General features: G+C 42.1%; 1 long non-coding RNA gene across 1 annotated transcript; it reads right to left on the bottom strand.

Annotated features, from left to right (window-relative positions):
• Positions 1 to 15,105: 15,105 nt before the first annotated feature.
• LOC311251140 lies at positions 15,106 to 15,873 on the bottom strand. The gene is made up of 3 exons (XR_014621361.1): positions 15,709 to 15,873; positions 15,481 to 15,601; positions 15,106 to 15,323 (listed from the first exon to the last, which is right to left on the bottom strand). It is a non-coding gene; the product is annotated as an uncharacterized lncRNA (long non-coding RNA).
• Between the last annotated feature and the right edge of the window lie 501 nt (positions 15,874 to 16,374).

The following is a 16,374-nucleotide window of genomic DNA, read 5'->3' as shown; positions in this document are numbered from 1 at the left end:
ATGCTAGAATGTGTGCTAAATAAGAGGTCAGTGTTAAAGGCATCTCTGCTGGCTGTGGGCCCATATAGAAACTGGGTTGGGGGGTTGTAGGTGGATGGATGCAGGATCATGTTGCAGAGTCCTAACTGTATACACACAGATTTAATCCCACAGTGTGTCTGCCATGCACTCCATCACATCCAGTGCCATCACACACACATACACGTCTCTGGCTCTCCTGCATTACACTTTGTTTGCAACAGATACTGTGAGCATCAGAAATGTATTCATGAGGAATACCTCTGAGTGAGAAACTCGTTGGGGGCCAACCAAATGTAAATGTGGCCTGGTGCAGTCTTTATTCTCATCAGCTGGATAACTGACTGTGCAGCTGGTCTTTGAACATTGTAGGTCACCTGTAGAAACAACAGTGAAAACTCAAAGTGATTGTCATCATCCATCATGTCATTATAAAGTACTAATATATAACACTGGTAACATAAGAAACGTGTAAAGATCAGTAACAGAACAAACAGTCTGCAACACATGTCAACCTGTTGGTTAACAAGTTATCTTTGTTCACTTTAAAATGATATACAGACCTACATGTGCATGTGTAACACCCACATATGATCAGATGTTTAAGACCGACTTCCAGCCTCTTCTGGATGGTATAAGGACAGACTTCGATCACTGGGCCACCTTGCCTCTGTCCTGGAAGGACAGGATTGAAATCCTGAAATGAACATCCTGCCCAGACTACTCCATCCACTGCAAATGGTCCCCATGTTATCAAATATGGTGATCAAGGTGCTTGAAGGCTGGCTGAGCTCTACCAGTTTGGAGCACACATTTGAGTTATAGTGGATTGGCTCAGGTATGACCCAGCCACAATCTGGCTCCATATTGAATCCTCTCAGTCCAAATGCCCTTTGTGGAATTATTTGTGAATAACTGAGTTGGTGACGGATCTTTGTACTAACCCTACCACTTTAAGTACTGTTAAGGCCTGGAGGCTCATCCGTACCATAGAGCACTTTCTGCCTGGCTGCCAGAACCAGGGCTTTGAGGCTTGGGTAGACAAGGAGTACAGAAGGGGGATTTTTTTATAATACTCTTGTGGTTTGAACGGGATATTTTTAATCTGACCCAAAAGCTGACACTAAGCAGGGAGATAGTTAAATGAATTTATTGTTGAAGCTGAGTAGGCAGGTAGTGGAAGATGCTCTGGCTCGGGCTCAAACAGGTGTCACAGCAGGTGGCTCGGCTGGCGTTGAGAGACTCGGGCTCTGGCAGGTGGAAACGCTGGTGGCTCAGTAGGTGAGAGAAGGTGGAGACTCACAGTGGTGTGGGCTGAGGTAGAAGTGGAGGCTCAGGAGGATATAATGCAGAGATACACAGTAGAGTGCAGGCGGGTTGTAGAAGTGCTGGAGGCTGGGTGACTTTTCAAAATATTCAACTTTTATGAAGCTCCATTTATTGTCTAGTGGCACATTTCCCGTTGCAGCAGTTAAAAGCCTCACATATTCATCATACCAATGCATCTGGATCAATAAGTTTGTTTCCATCCAATTTTCTGAGCATAAATAAACACATCCCCACTATATGAAACCATAACAAATATTCAGCATATTTGTTCATATAATCATTTTAATTTAATTTAATTTACTATTGTAATCCCACAAGGGGAAATTCTTTTCATAGTATTCTTTTCATTTCATAGTATCCAATCATAGTATTGACACAGACTAAAGGTTCATTTATGTGAATTTTCCCAAAACCTCTTCCTACCTCTGTCCCTCATCCTTCACCTGAGTGTCCTCAGGATCTGCTTCATCAGCAACAATCAGCTGCTTGTTGGGGTGCGCTGGGTGGGTGGGGGGCCAACAATAAGGTCGGCCAGGGGCCCAAAGCCTCACATGAACTTCAGTATAACAGACCCGTAGTAGATACAGAACAATAATAAATGATGTGTATGGTACAGGCTGCAGTAATGTTTGCTCTCTGGCTTGTTCCACTTAAACTGAACTGCAGCTCAACTATTCATTTACATGCAGTTCTCTGTTGAGCCCACCTGATGGCGCTATAGTAGCGATATAATGTGCAAGAATGAACACAGAAAAAGTTCAGCAGGAGAGAGAAATAATAATATGACTTATTAAATATATGAGTATTGTTTGTATGCATAAATATTGTAAATGAAAGGCTAGAAAGTCCAACATGTAGAGGCTCACAGAGGCCAGCTCATGTTCTAACATCTGTAGGCCTGGGGATGCTTCATCACCTTATAAGGGCCTCTTATAGGACACCTGACATGTTTCTTTATGTGAAATTCTCCACAGGTTCATATCAGCCTGATCTCTGGACTCCTTTGTCGGGACTTCACCATTCTGGTTGGATCTATGTCCTCCAGGTGAGATGTGGGCTGCTGGGCAGGGGGACCTGAACGTTCCACGGTTGCCATGGTTTGTCTCCAGGTGCATCATTCGGTCCAGATCAACATTGAGACAGAACCGAGCCTTCTTACGGTCCGACATTTTCAGGAAAGTTCACTTTTTCCACGAAAAAAGGATTTACTGGAGACTTATTACAGCTGAACCTTCTTCACACCTTCTGTCACTGACCAGAGGACTTTAGTCCAGAAAACAGTGAGATTTATAAATCTGTCAAACCCTGTTGTTTCTCATGTATTTCAACATTAGACTTAAGCTAGCAGTTATTGCTAATATTGGCAATATTTTTAATTAGTGTTAATGAATCTAATGGGACTGAGGTTGATGTGACCATGATTGAATAAGGAAACCAAAAGCTGCTTCTTTGGTCTGACTGATGAAAAAAATCAGCTTGTTTTCTTTTATTCTAAATATTTGGGATATTTGTGTTTTAAAAACATTTTTTTTGAAAATTGAAAAACTTAATACTTCATTTTAAGACGTGATTTGATCTTGTCCTGACCCACACAGACAATCATCAGCAGAGAGCTGCAGAGGACTGCAAAAGGACACTTGTTTTCCAGAAAAGGTGAAAGTGCCTGTGGTGCTGATAAGACTCACTGTTTCATTTATTCATTAAGGCTCAATCATGGTGCAGTAGGAGGTTTGCAGGTTTGTCAGCAATCAGCCAGAGAATTTAAAATTGGCATATTGTTGAATGGAGTCTGGTGCAGATGTCCCTTTCTAAAGGTCTCTGTAGGAGTGGAAGATTTAGCTTTCAGACTCTCAGCAGGACAAACTGGGATTATAGATATCAGTGGTTGAGAGTAGCTACAGTAAGTACATTTACTCAAGTACAGTAGTGAAGTACACATTTGAGGTATTTGAATATGTGTATTTGCTGCTACTTTATACTTCTACTCCTCCACAGTTCAGAGGCAGATCACTGACTTTTCACTGAACTACCTTTATTTGACAGCTTGTGATCAACAAATCAATGATGCTGTAATATTGTAGATTAAGATCAAAATGTATTTATCCCTGAGGAGAAATTCACAGGTTACCCTGCAGATTCATTAGATAAAGTTGTTATTCCAAGTGATCACACATCAATGCATCAATGTAGATTTGTTCTGAAATATGCCATTCTGCATAAAGAGTACTTTTACTTTTGATATTTAAAGTATATTTTGATGCTAGTACTTTTACATTAGTACAAATGTAATGCATTGATTGTACAGAGTATTTCTACACTGTGGTGTTGTGTATTTTCTGAGCTATTTTCCACTTGTGTTAGAAATAACTCAGGCTGCTGAGCATAATTCAAGTGTTCAAATGTCTAACCATGTGTGAGGTTTAGACATTTAATCTCACTGACAATATTATATTATGACCTTATACACTCTAATCCTTCATAGGTTCATATATTATTACTCTAAAATGATTTATTTAATAAGGGGTAAGTCAGGTCATTAATAACACTGAGCTGATTGCAAATATTTATTCACTAATTAGTTTTAACAAGCTGATTCTGACTGAATTTACAGAGTTTGACAATAACATCACAGTTGTATTCTGTACACTTCAGCTTTATATGTGCTGACTCATGGGTGTGTTCATTGGCTTGATGTTGTGTTTTCAGATGGGTCACTGTTACGTGTGGACATCTGTCCTCATCCAGGACCCCAACCGGCCCGGCATCCCACGGCTCGTCCTCCACAGGGTCCCGCCGCCGGCCTCCCCCAGTGGCTCCACACCTGGTTCCAGCACCGGCTCCCCAACGAGGTCAGGTCGTTCCTCTGTAGCTCTGCTTCTAGCTCTCTCGCTAGCTCCTCCTCACGCTCTTCCTCTCACTCTTCCTCTCGCTCGTCCTCTCGCTCTTTGTCTCACTCTTCCTCTCGCTCTTACTCTAGTTCCTCCTCTCAATCTTCTTCTAGCTCCTCCTCTCGCTCTCCCTCTCGCTCTTCCTCTCACTCCTCCTCTAGCTCTTCTTCTAGCTCCTCCTCTCGCTCTTCTTCCTCCCTGCCTGGCACTTCCTTAGCCTCTTTGCTGGGGACCAGTGTGGTGTCAAATCACCCGACCAAAATCCCGGCGAGCTCCTCTGTTTTACCCCAGGCACCGTGTAAGCCTCAGCAGCCACGCAGCGGCCCTGAGCCAACATGGGTGAAGAACCTGAGGCTTCTGATGACCTCAAAGAAAGCATCAGAGCCTGAAGTTAAGCCTCCAGGCACTTCCTCAGGCTCTTTCCCCTGCACGTTGGCTCAGGCACCCACAATAAACAAGTGGTTCAAAAGAAGCTCAGAACCTGAAGGTGAGCCTGTTGGTGAGCCTCCAGGTAAGCGCTTCTGTCAGTTGAGTTCTTTTTCTCATTGAATCCAACTAAAAACAATGAGAATATTATTCGTTTGAATTGAATTTCTTTGATTGGCTGAACCGACTTTTTAAGTGTATTTGTTAAGGAACAAAGGGAAGGAGAAACAAGGAAAGCATTTTCTTTCAATGTATTTGAGTTGCCTTGTATTTAATTCCTCACAGCCCATTACAGGGTGTGAAGAAACAAGGAAAGCACTTTCTTTGCATTTATTTGGGTTGCCTTGTCCTCATCTTCTTTGAATTGAATTTATTTGAATCAATGTTGTGTTGTTGTTGCGTGGCGTCGTGTTGCGTAGTGTCGACTGGATTTCAGGAGCACGCTCTGATGAGAATCGTGTCCTTGTCGCTGCACCATGACTCAGGCAGGGCGTCTGCACATAGGGGGGATCTGGGGGGGATAGCGTGAACCTCCAACGTGTTTCGACCTCCCAGTGAAGCTCATCTGTGCAGAGAATTAATAGGATGACCACACCATGTCGGGGGGTTCATATGTATGTCGTCGCCCCCCCTTAGCCAAGAAGAGTCTGCAGTGACCAGGACCTCGGTGCAGGGGTTCAGGGGTTCAGGGGGTGAACAAACAAGGAAAGCACTTTCTTTGCATTTATTTTGGTTGCCTTGTTTTCACCTTCTTTCAATCTAATTTATTTGAATCAATTGAACCAAATTTATCGAGATTTATTTGGATGGCATTGCCTCAACTGGATTTACGGACAACGCTCTTGTAAGAATTGTGTCATTGAAGAAAAAATTAAGACAAAGAAGAAATGAAAAGAAACGAGAGAAGTAGAGAAGAGACGAGACAGGAAGTAAAGATCACAGAGAAAAAGAGAACAAACCAGAAGAAACACAAGAAGAGATGCTCAGGAACAGATGGAAAATAAAGGATTAGAAGAAATGGAAAAGAAAAGAGAACGTGTGAGGAAAGATCAGACTCGGTCACCAAGAGAAGAAACGTGAAGATAGAAGAAACACGAAAAGAAGAGAAGTCAACAGAAAGCGTGAATCTTCTCATGTAAAAGGTATGTATTACATATTAACATCAGACTTCATGCAGTATTTAATTATACCTCTTTACCTGTTATTTACTGTTAACAACCATCTCTGTCTTTCATCTGTGTCTTTCATCTGTGTTAGGAAGGATCGGAAAGGAAAGGAAAGGAAAGGAAAGGAAAGGAAAGGAAAGGAAAGGATAGGAGAAGGATAGGTGTATCAAGTGTGCTCTCTCATGCTAAAGGTAAATCAATGTTGAAATCAATTTCTGTAATGATATTATCAAGTGTGTCATAAATAAATGCTGGTCATCTGGTTGCTGACATTAATGACTAATGAATCCCCTTCAGAGGAGAAGAGAGGAAGAGAGAGGAGGAGAGGAGAGGAGAGGAGAGGAGGTGGGAGGGCACAAACAAGTGTGAACTCTTCATTAAAAAGGTAGGAGGGGGGAGAGGAGAGGAGAGGAGAGGAGAGGAGAGGAGAGGAGAGGAGAGGAGGTGGGAGGGCAACAACAAGTGTGAACTCTTCATTAAAAAGGTAAATATCACTTTATGTAATCTTATCATCATAATTTGTGGCGTTACTCTTCACGTGTCTTCTGATGTTCCTAACTTGACTCCCCCTTTCTTTTATTTGTGTTCTGGAGGAGAGGAGAGGAGAGGAGAGGAGAGGAGGTGGGAGGGCAACAGGAAGTGTCTCTGTCATGCAAACGGTAAACATCAACTTCTTTAACGATATTCTCACACTTAATTTCATAAATAAATGATGTGCTGACCTGGTTTCTGATATTTTTAACTGTAACTCCCTTTATCTTCCTTTTGTCTTCTAGAGGAGAGGAGAGGAGAGGAGAGGAGGAGGGAGGGCATTGCGAAGGCTCTCATTTTAAAGGTAAATACCAACTGGTTTAATAATATTGTCAGAACTTATTAAGTGTGCATCATCCAACTGAGTCACCACATTTACTCAGTGGCATCATCAAAGTCTACCTGCCACATACAATGACTGAACCAGACTGCAGAAAGAAGAATTCAATCAGTCAGGACCTGAACAATCATCTATGTGTAATAACTTCAGAGAAATCTCTTCTAAAGTGTTCTTCTTGTTTCTTACAGCTGAACCAAACTTCAGAAACTCGTCTCACTACAAAGACTTCTGACACAATCAAACAGTCAACATGTGTTTCAAATAAAAAGTCAAAACGAGAGGAAACTTTTCAGTTTGGTTTCTAAGGTTCAGGTCATACCTCATGTTTTTCATTGCTTTTGTATGTTGGAGAGTCAAAAGGGTCTGTTTTTATTGTGTTATAATAAAGTTTGGACATTCTGCCACATTAAAAAAAAGAGAAAAAGAGAAAAAAGAAAGAAAGAAAAGAAAAGATGAAAAAGGGAAAAGAAAAGAAAAGATTTTGGTCCATGAGTAGATGCACACTTGTCTCTGTGTGTTGATGTGGTTGCTGGGTTTGGTCTGGCAGAAGGAAAATAGTCCTACATGGAACTCTTCTCAACCATGTCTGTGGATTATCTTGAGTAACTGCATCATGATTCCTGGAAAGAGACAATTCTGTTCAAATTATTATTACTATTATTATTATTATTATTATTATTATTATTATTACTACTATCATTATTATTATTATTATTATTATTATTATTGGCACTCTGAGCACCACAAGAGAAGTGCCATCTAGTTCCATTATATTCAAGAGACATCTCAATGGCTGGTATCTCCAAAACTCTCCAAAAATCACTCTTGAAGTAAGAGGAAACTAAGACTTTTAATTCAGAAAACACACCACAGACTGGCTCAACACACACACGTTGGTGTTGTTGTTTCAGTCATTTATATGTTATTTATATTTTATTCAAAAAGCCAATCACCTATGCACCTATATAATTTACATGCAATAATGTACATTTCTCGTGTGGAAATTTTCATTCATATGTGAAAAAGCAAATAATTCGCGAAGATTTCAAGTTCACATTTGACATTATTTTATTTTATTTTCACATGTGAAGACTTTACATGTACATATGACTTTCACATATGAAAGTAGCTTTGAAAATATTCAGTTCTCACATGAAATTGATTTGACTGATTTTCACATGTGGAAAGACAAATTTGACATGTGACATTTTCATGAAGCTCCTCTTTGACGCAGTGTTAAGACAAAGTGAATATCATGTAGAGCATTAGTGGATGTGATAACGGCACCTTTTAAACCATGTCCTCACATGGCATGCAACTGTGGCACTGTCGAGGGAAGGTGGCGTCAATAAATACACATTTAAATGAGTTCATTCATTCATAATATAATATATATATATATATATATATATATACATATATATATTCATAATAATGTCATAAATAATGTCAGAATGACAGACAGTTAGACAGTGACAGGTTTACAATGGAGTACGACTTAGTTGACTGTAATAAATCGGGTCTCCACTGTTACAACAGTTTTCTGTTTCTGAGTGTAGCTTAGTGCTAATGTCCCATTTCAAGCTAATCTGATCTCTATGAAAGCTGTATTGTGCCAACATTATAGACTTGTTGAGTTGGTAATTATTGTGGACTACAGGGGGGACTACAAAGGGAATATTTATTGGTTGTGAATGCTGGAAGAACATTTGTTCTTCTATGGACAGAATTTTATTCTTCCGCCTGTTTCTTTGGTTTGCTACTCCTTTTTCAATTTATTCACTCCATCTCAATGAGGATATGTACACTATTACTTTTCTCATTGATATCATAAATAATCTCAGAGATATTTAACGTTTTCCGGACAGTTTTTCCCATTCAAGCAGATGGCAACATGTTCAAAAATCCCACATTTTGACACTTTTTCAGGCATTCTCAAAATTTGAAAACTTATTCTGGCTTCCAGATAGAAACTCCGTTCAAACTTATTATTCAAAATATTACACAATTCTGTACTGCCACCTTCCTCCACAGGACACCCTGGGATATCCACTGCTGATGAAGCTATCCCTTCTAGCGGTCAGACTGTGCTCCTCGTTGGGTCATCCATGATCTGGCATGTGCAGGTCAACAAATGCCGCACCTTCTGCCATCCATGTGAAGGACATCACCACCTCCACTCTGCAGCTGCTACGTCATCACCCGTCCATCTCGACTGTTGTGGTTCATGTGGGCTCTAATGACCTGAGGATGCAGCAGTCTGAGAAACTTAAACAAGACTTTGTATGCCTCATAGACAGCGTTCTGAACGCCAACAGACAGTGCATCATCTCTGGCCCACTGCCCTCCCCCTTTTTTGGTGACGTGAAGTTCAGCCGACTAAGAAAGCTGCACATCTGGCTGAAGGGCAACTGCTGCAACAGGGGTATAAATTGACGAATAAACACACTTGTTAGCAAGCTACGACATAAAATTGGTTATTTATACAGAAACAGAACTATATTCCTGTATGTCCTGTAGGAAACGGATAATTGAAGCTGTCTTTTCATCTGTCCTGCATGGTGATGTTATCTATAGACATGCCTCTGTCTCTACTCTTACTCCCCTAGACTGGGTTCATCACTCCACCCTCAGATTCATTACTGATGACTGTTATTCCACTCATCATTGTATTCTATATGAAAAAGTTGCCTTAAAGATGAATCATAAAATAGGCTGTGGCTCTGAATCTTGCCAAGTGTGAGTTCGGGCAGGCTACAGTGACAAACCTCGGCAAAATTGTGGGTTGGGGTCAAGTTAAGCCTGTCCATTCTAAAGTAGAAGCAATCCTCTCGTTTCCTCCTCCTGTCACTCGCTGTGGTCTAATGCGGTATTTAGGAATGGCAGGATACTATAGAAGTTTCTGTAAGAACTTTTCTGCCGTCGCAGACCCATTAACCGACCTGTTGAGCCCAAAAGTACGTTACAAATGGTCTCCAAGCTGTCAGCATTCTTTTGATGGTATAAAAGCCTTGTTAACTAATGCTCCAGTTCTTGCTGCACCTGCGTTCGAGCGGCCATTCAAACTCGCTGTGAATGCAAGTGATGCGGGGGCGGGTGCGGTTCTACTTCAAGATGGGGATGATGGGATTGAGCATCCGGTCTCATATTACTCGAAAAAATGACTTCATGTTGCACTCTCGGTATTCGCCCATCATAGGGTGGGGATTTGTGTGTGGCCATGACATCACTCACTCACTCACTCAGACATCACTGTGCTGTGCCTAAACCCCCATGTCTTTCCTTCCTCATCAGGCTGGTACACTCAGGCTGACACACCTGCAGCAGATCCAAAATCGCTACAGCCCAATTACCAGCCTGGGGGGGGGGGGGGGGGGGGCAGCTTCGACGTCCCTATAGGGGGTGGCCTGGTTCCCCCTCCATTTTGCTGAGTTTGGCTGGCATCTCCAGGTCCATAATGTGCGCGTGAACGGGGGACCATTATAAGTCAATGAGGAAACTACATTACACGTCAGGCGCTGCTTGCTGTACAGGCGTCAAAGCATGCGCGTGTGACACGTTCAATTGATACGTGCGCACGCAATATGACACGATTCTACCGCCATAACACGTGAAATAAAATCTGCACGTAACAACACATGCACGCACGCACAACAAAGTAATCATGCATGCACACACACGTTGCTGCGTGTCTCTCTGTTTGTTTTGACATTGATTTACCGTCGTAGAGGCGTGCGTGCTTGCGCATCTGGCGTCCTGACCACATGCATCTGCTCTTCTACTTGTGGGTGTGAGCAGGTGGCTGCAAAGGCTGTTTGGGTTAGCAAGTTTAGAAATCTGTACACTCATCACTGCACTTCACTGCATAATGCTGCTACAGAGGTGTCGGCTCAAAGTAACAAAGAAACGCCAGGAGAGACTTTTCAGCAGTTTCACCCCCGTCGGGTTTTATAACGCGAAGCATATAGATTGTAGAACAATCTCAACATCAAACAAAACCAAAAGACAAAGCAAAGCTTTCGCGCCGCCACTTCAAAGGCCAGCCCCACTTTATGTCCTCGGTTGGGAGACGCCCCGCGCGCTGACACATCCCCATTCACGAACACACAGGACCAGGCCTACAAGACGCGAGAACAGAAACAAGGTTACTGCAGAACATGGATGAGAGGCCCAAGGGGCCGTAACACCCTCCCCCTTAACAAGAGGCTTGTAGGCTATCGCAAGTCATTTTTCCCACAACCATTATACCATAAATCACCTATTTAAACTACACCAAACGTGCCTTTTGAGCAACAAAGTGAGTAAATGGACATCAAAAAAATTAAAAAAATCACAGAATTTAAATAAATGTCCATTTAAATTCCCAAACATACACCCGATTAACCCCTTATTTCCCCCAAATCACTTCCCAACTGTCGTAACTGTTATCCGGGCCCTGGAAAACAAAGAAGACAGAGGGAAGCATGGGGTAATAAACATGACACATTAATCGGTGGGAGCACGGGACAAAGCATCAGCTATCACATTGTCTGAGCCTTTAATGTGACATATCTCTAAGTTGAACGGCTGTAGAAACAGAGCCAGGGCATTAACCGCTGGTTAGGATTTTGGAGCGACTGCAGAAACGTCAGAGGGTTATGATCACAATAGATCACAAGAGAAACAGCACCCCCGACATAAACATCGAAATGCTGAAGCGCCCAAACGCTTCTTTTTCAATAACTGAGTAACTGGACTGATAGGAAGCAAACTTCCTGGAAAAGAAACTGGAGTTCATTCTCCTGGAGCAACACAGCACCCGCTCTGACCTGACTAGCATCAACGTGCAGTTTGAACGGCCGGTCCAGCTGCGGCGCGGCCAAGACCGGAGAGGAAGTGAGGAGAGCTTTTACACTCTCAAAAGTAGACTGGAGTCCAGTCAAACTTCACAGAGGACTTCAAGAGGTCGGTCAACGGTGAAGAAAAGTTTGGGCAAAAACTGCGGTAAAACCCTACCATGCCCAAAAAGCGCATCAGCTCCTTTTTACTCGTGGGTGAGGGGTACCGGTCAATAGCCAAAGTTTTAGCCCGAATAGGACGCACTTGTCCTTGACCCACCACCTTTCCAAAGTAAGTGACCGTCGCCCTCGCAAACTCACACTTTGCGAGGTTGACGGTCAACTGGGCATCAGAAAGGCGATGGAAAAGAGCTCTAATGCCGTCTAAGTGCGCCCCCCAGCTGTTGCTATGGACCACCACGTCACATAAATACACCGCACAGCCCTCCAGACCAGCAACAACAGTGTTCATGAGGCGCTGGAAAGTGGCCGGTGCATTTCTCAAACCAAAACTCATGACTTTATAGGAGAACAACCCCTGTGATGTAATAAAAGAAGAAACCTCTCTTGCCCGGTCAGTCAAGGGCACTTGCCAGTAACCCTTGAGGAGGTCAAACTTGCTAACAAACCTAGCAGCCCCCACCTGGTCTACACAGTCTTCAATCCTCTGAAGTGGAAAACAGTCAGGCTTTGTGACAGCATTGAGCTTTCGATAGTCTGTGCAGAAATGGAACGTACCATCTGGCTTGTTAACAAGAAGACATGGTAAAGCCCAGGCTGACGAAGAAGGTTCAGCCAGTCCATTGTTAATGAGGTACTGCACCTCTGTGTCAACGTGTTTACGTTTTCTTGAGAAACTCGATAAAAACGCTGTCTGATTGGGATAACATCACCAACGTCTATGTCATGGTGCAACAAATTGGTCTGAGTTGGAGTGTCTGAAAAGAGCATTGGAAACTCGTGAATCAAATTAATTAACTCAGCACGCTTGTCCTCAGACAAGTGCTGCAACAACTGTGGAAGTTGCTTCAAGGTTTCAGAGTTATTAAGACGTGCACGCAAAACACCATCGTCAGGAGCCCTAATCCCCTCCTGTTCCTGCACTGCCACCCAAGGACCAAAAGGAGAGACAGGAGACATTACATTAACACTTAAGGCCACAGGTTGTGGAACCGCACCCCCTGCAGGTGTATCAGAACGTTCGTGATACGGCTTAAGCAGGTTCACGTGACACAACTGCGAGCTTTTCCTCCTGTCAGGAGTGGCAATCATATAATTAACATCTGACACCTTTCTGATCACCGTGTACGGACCAGCAAACCTTGCATGAAATGGTGAGGAGGTCACTGGCAAAAGAGCCAGCACCTTATCACCCAATGCAAATACACGGCCCTGAGCTTTCTGATTGTAGCGCTGCTTCATCTTAGCCTGAGTGACAGTCAAATTTACACGCGCCAAACGAACTGCCTCATATAGACGTCTTTTAAAACCATTAACATAATCACACAGAGGTTTTGGTGGCTCCTGAAGGCCTGCACCATCCTTCAGTACAGCCAAAGGACCACGCACCGAATGGCAAAAGAAAAGTTTGTTTGGGCTGAACCCTGTACTTTCTTGTACCACCTCCCTTGAAGCAAGGAGCAACCAAGGTAACCCTTCCTCCCAGCTCCGTCCCAACTCCATGCAGTAAGCACGAAGGAGAGATTTTAACATCTGGTGGAAACGCTCAAGGGCACCTTGGCTCTGAGGATGGTAAGCAGAGGCTTTGTGATGCTTAATATGGAGTTGATTCAAAACTTGAAAAGAAAAGACACAAGACATATGTATGTCTGCTATGTACACATAGTATACTATGTGGAGGCTAAGCAGATGCATGGACCTGGAGCGCCTGTTTGACCAAGTACACATGTGCAAAGAGGCACTCTCTGAACCCAGAACTCTTCAATATCAGAGTTGCAACACTCCCATAGACTCCCATTAGCATTGGAGAGTGCAGAAGTAAAGCATGTCATGGGGCAGCTGATAGTTCCAAACATTGTCTAGTTCCAGCACTGCACCCATTCATTAGATCATAATTGCAGATAGTTTATTAATGTCAACAAACTTTCATTAGCTAACGCCGCTATAATCAGAAGTTAGTTGGACTACATTTACTTTAAATTAATTGCAGTTGTTGGAGTGCAGTAAAGGCCATATCCAATCCTTCTATGTCTTTCCTGGCCTGCTTTCTGACATATGTGTCTCTCCCCCTGTGGGCTGTTGAATGAGTTTCTTCGAAGACGGCCCATTCATGGAAAAACCTATCGACACTCCTCCTGGATAAATTATATAATAAAAGGTTTTTTTTTAGAACAGTTGCTATCCTTGTTTATTATTCAATACTGATCAAACTTCTGACTACCGAAGCACAAGAAGAACATTATTGTAAACATTCTGTAAATCAGTGGTGGAAGAAATACTGAGATCTTTTCTTTTAGCAAGAGTAACAATACTACAGATGAAATTGTAAATGACAATAGAAATAAGACAAGGGAAACATGAAATGTGAAACTCAAAATGGGGAATAGTTAAGCTTGAATGGAAATGTGTCAAGTTATTTCTCATGCAAACTCTACCACCTACCCCCAGTAAGTAAGGAATTGGCAGCATTTTAGCACTTTGGCCCAGCCATAAACTAAGTTTTGACCTAGTCTTGTTAGTTAATTAAAGTACACTTTAAAGTGTTCTGTCCAGGGAGTGACAGGAGCAACTGGGAACACAGGGAAAGGGAAAACACAAGGAAACATGAGGAAACCACTTTGTCTGTAATAAAGTATACTATCAGTACAATTTAAAATCATACTTTTTCATAAAGCTTTGACTGGTAGAGAAACCAAGGCAGCAGTTGTTGTATGCAGAGTCTCTCCTATCTCAGCTGCTTCAGAGAACTGTGTCCTGGTGGCCTCCCTCAGTAGTCTACTCCTTTCACAGTCACTCGGTTTGTGAGGACAGCCTGCTCCAGGCAGATTTACACATGTGCCATATTCATTCCATTTCTTAATGATGGATTTAACTCTGGGGGATGTTCAATGACTTGGAAATGTTTTTGTATCCATCCCCTGACTTATACTTTCCAATAACCTTTTTACGGAGTTGCTTGGAGTGTTCTTTTGTCTTCATGGTGTAATTTTAGCCAGGAATACTGATTAACCAGTGACCGGACCTTCAGACACAGGTGTCTTTATACTACAATCACTTGAGACACAGTCACTGCACTCAGGTGATCTCCATTTCACTAATTGTGAGATCTCTAGCACTAATTGGCTGGACCTCTGTTGAATTAGGTCAGTCACTTTAAAGGAGGTGAATACTTATGCAGTCGCTTATTTTACATTACATATTTTAGTTAATTGGCATTACTTTGTAGAAATCTGTTTTCACTTTGACATTAAAGAGGGTTGTTTTTTGTAAATTCTTTGTCAAAAAGGCCAAATGATATTGACCATGATTCTATTTATAAGGGCAATAAAAGGGGAAAACATCCAATGGGGTAAATACTTTTTATAGACACTGCATATATACTTTTTGTAATCTCTTGAGTCTTCCTGTTGTTGAGAGGGAGATTGTTGGCAGAACACCAGGCTGTCAGGTTTTGCACCTCATCCCTGTATGCTGACTTGTTGTTGTCAGTAATCAGTCCCACAGCTTTCGCGTCATCTGCAAACTTGATGATGTTTTTCGCATGGGCAGGCTAAAGAGGACATACAGGATTGGACTGCAGATGCAAATTAGCTTATAGCCAACTTTGCTAAGAAGCCGTGCACTGCCCCTGTCAAACAAACAAATAATCATATACTTTCAGGAATTTTTCAAAGCAGAAGCGCTTTGTGGTAGTGCCATGGACTGTCCAAGAAATGCACCAGATTCAAGCACAAGATAGTGGTTTTCGAATCCAGATTAGCATACATAAAAGCTCCTAAACTTACCCCAATATCCATTTATTTGATAGTTTACAGATCGTTATTTCTAGAACTGTTTGAAGAGTATCTGTGCGTGTGTAGACAGTCTGCAAAACACAGGGGGTCTTAAATTAAAACCAAGCACTCCCTGAAAAAAAAAATAGAGAGATTCACATATTTAAGGTGGCAATATTTCATTGATCTATGATGTAAAGTTCATTTGCATGTTGAAATGTTGAAAGATATGTAACATACATAAGACAAGATGTATACATCAGCATTGTGACTTCTAGAACCAGCCACAGATCACGCTGTAGGAAATGTGAGAAAAACTGCAGTAAATCAGCATTTTGTTACATGCTGATGGGATCCCCTTTGGTGCTCAGTGGTACACCTTGGTGATATCAGCTGTTGCTGAAGGTCCTCCTCCTGATGTATAATAAAGGCAAATGTCATAATACATTTAAATCATGCTAGTTAGGCCACAGCAGTCATCTGATATGTGACAGCATGAAAAGCACAGCTGTCAATTGTAAAAATGAGAGATAGCTGGATTCCATTTCAGTTTTAGGCTGTACTGTGCATGCTGGCTCCCTGTCACACTGTCATGGCTAACTGAGAGACTTGAATAGAACCAAACCATTTTCAATGGTATTAGTTATTACCATCTGCTTTTCCTATTATGACAAATTTATTTATTTATTTATTTATTTCGGCATGTTATTAGACAGTCAGCATCACACATCATCTTAGTTAAAATAAGGTAGTATCAAAATGTGTGACGTGGAAAAGGACTATCATGGCTTAGGTCAGGCAGTGTCCTTACTCAACCACTAGAGGGTGGTATAGTAACTCAATTTAGCTGCTGTAATGCAAACACTAAAACCCTTCACATTGTAGGAGTGAAAAAGAAAATGTAGT

This window comes from Pagrus pagrus, assembly GCF_965226575.1.
Source record: "Pagrus pagrus genome assembly, chromosome: 22".
In the NCBI taxonomy this organism is placed as follows: Eukaryota; Metazoa; Chordata; class Actinopteri; order Spariformes; family Sparidae; genus Pagrus; species Pagrus pagrus.
The sequence above is the reverse complement of the archived record's forward strand: the minus strand, read 5'-3'. Positions and strand labels throughout refer to the sequence as shown.